We start from the raw sequence: 2,751 nt of genomic DNA, 5'->3' as shown, positions 1-2,751 counted from the left end.
GGGCGAGGCCTCAAGGCTTGAAATCAACCAATCAGAGCGGAGTCAATAGAGGCATCACTGTAACCGACGGGAGAGGCGGGAGAGAAAAAGCACCATAGAGGATAACCACAGTGATTCCTCTATTGACCTCCGGTTCTCATGCGGGGCTGGGGGGTTTCTCCCACTTGCTCATCGCAAGCCTTAAGTAACAGGGGCTCCTTCCACACAACTGAATAAAATCCCACATTATCTGCTTTGAACTGGGATATATGACAGTGTGGACTCAGATAACCCAGTTCAAAGTAGATGTTGTGGGATTTTCTGCCTTGATATAGGGCTGTATGGAAGTGCCCAAGGTGCACCCCTCCTGTGGTGATTTTCGAAGGCTAAGAACATACAATTATAGCGAAGAATATATGTATATAATCCATAATATCCGCTTTGAACTGGGGTATCTGGGTCCACACTGCCATATAACCCAGTTCAATGTGGATTTTAAACAGCTGTGTGGAAGGGGCTTTAGGGTTACAAATTCTAATATTGGATAACCATTTTATTCCAGGGGTTCAAATAGTCCCTACTCAGCAATGTATTCATTGCTCACACAGGCCCCGTCCACACAATCCCAGATTATCTGCTTTGAACTGGAATATATGGCAGTGTGGACTCAGATAACCCAGTTCAAAACAGATACTGTAGATCAGGGGTCCCCAAACTAAGGCCCGGGGGCCGGATGCGGCCCATCGAAGCAATTTATCCGGCCCTCACGGCACAAGGGCAGAAGGGGGTTGGGCTAAATGACCCAAGGGGTCTCTTCTTCTCTTACAACCCTTATTATTATTATTATTATTATTATTATTATTATTATTATTATTATTATTTTATTGTATGACACAGCAAACAAGATAGACATGCTGGATTTCATATCACAAAATCACAAGTCGAACACTTCCCAAGTGTCTAGGACTGTGTGATGTATTTTCGGATGATGCGTGCAGATCCCAGTAGGGTGGCCTTTTGCAGTTGGCAGATCGTAATTTATTATTATTATTATTATTATTATTATTATTATTATTATTATTATCTTCATCATTGAGGCTGGGTGGCCATCTGTCAGGGGTGCTTTGCTTGTGCTTTTGGTGCACAGAGGCAGAAGGGGATTGGACTAAATGGCCCAAAGGGTCTCTTCCAACCCTCTATTATTATTATTATTATTATTATTATTATTATTATTGACATTGAGACTGGGAGGCCATCTGTCAGAGGTGCTTTGCTTGTGCTTTCGGTGCACAAAGGCAGAAGGGGATTGGACTCAATGGTCCAAGGGGTCTCTTCCAACCCTCTTTATTATTATTATTATTATTATTATTATTATTATTATTATTATTATTATTTATTGCTCGGTGGCCATCTATAGTCCAGCCCTCCAATGGTCCAAAGGATTGTGAACTGGCCCCCTGTTAAAAAAGTTTGGAGACCCCTGCTGTAGATTATCTGTCTTGATAGACTGGGTTATATATCTGTGGGGAAGGGCCCTCAAAGAATGTATACACTGAGTGGGCTGCAAAAGGAAAAACCCTCAATGAATACCCAGTACATTATTTTAGCACCTAGCAATTCAGGGGTTATTTATTGTACACACACACCAAACACTGTTGACATCTTATAAAGCTGGGTTGATTTATTTTGCACACACACATAAACCCAGAATTATGAAGTGTGAAAGGCATATAGATTGGGAGGTGGGGGTCCCAAATAAATACTATTTATGTGATATTATTTCATTATTTATTTTAATTTATTTATTTCCCTTTTTATTTTACTTTTATTCTAATTTATTATTTTTATTTTGTGTCATTAAAACCAAGATCATGGCAACTACACCTATTGATAACTGGTAAATAGGAGAAAACGTGGAGGCAGTGACAGACTTTATATTTCTAGGTGCGAAGATCACAGCAGATGCAGACTGCAGCCAGGAAATCAGAAGAAGTTTACTTCTTGGGAGGAGAGCAATGGCCAACCTTGACAAAATAGTGAAGAGCAGAGACATCACACTGGCAACGAAGGTCCGCATAGTCAAAGCAATGGTATTCCCCATAGTAACCTATGGATGCGAGAGCTGGACCATAAGGAAGGCTGAGCAAAGGAAGATAGACGCTTTTGAACTCTGGTGCTGGAGGAAAATCCTGAGAGTGCCTTGGACCGCAAGAAGATCCAACCAGTCCATCCTCCAGGAAATAATGCCTGGTTGCTCACTGGAGGGAAGGATATTAGAGGCAAAGTTGAAGTATTTTGGCCACATCATGAGGAGACAGGAAAGCTTGGAGAAGATCATGATGCTGGAGAAAATGGAAGGAAAAAGGAAGAGAGGCCGACCAAGGGCAAGATGGATGGACGGTATCCTTGAAGTGACTGATTTGACCTTGAAGAAACTGGGGGCGGCGAAGGCTGACAGGGAGCTCTGGCGTGGACTGGTCCATGAGGTCACGAAGAGTCGGAGACCACTAAACGACTGAGCAGCAGCAGCAGCAGCAGTCATTAAAATGTATTACTGGTAAAATTTGTTTCACTTTATCATTTATTTTATTTTAATTGACTATTTGTGTATTATCTATGTCATTATTTATTTTACTTATGATTTTTTTTAATTTGGTGTTGTTTAAAAATAGTATTATTTATATTACCTTATTATTTATTTTATTGTAGTTTACTATTTATCTATTATCATTTACTTCATTATTCATTGTACTTATTCATTTACCTTTTTAT

This window comes from Anolis carolinensis, chromosome 1 (genome assembly GCF_035594765.1).
Source record: "Anolis carolinensis isolate JA03-04 chromosome 1, rAnoCar3.1.pri, whole genome shotgun sequence".
Taxonomy (NCBI): Eukaryota; Metazoa; Chordata; class Lepidosauria; order Squamata; family Dactyloidae; genus Anolis; species Anolis carolinensis.
Note: the sequence above shows the minus strand (reverse complement) of the source record.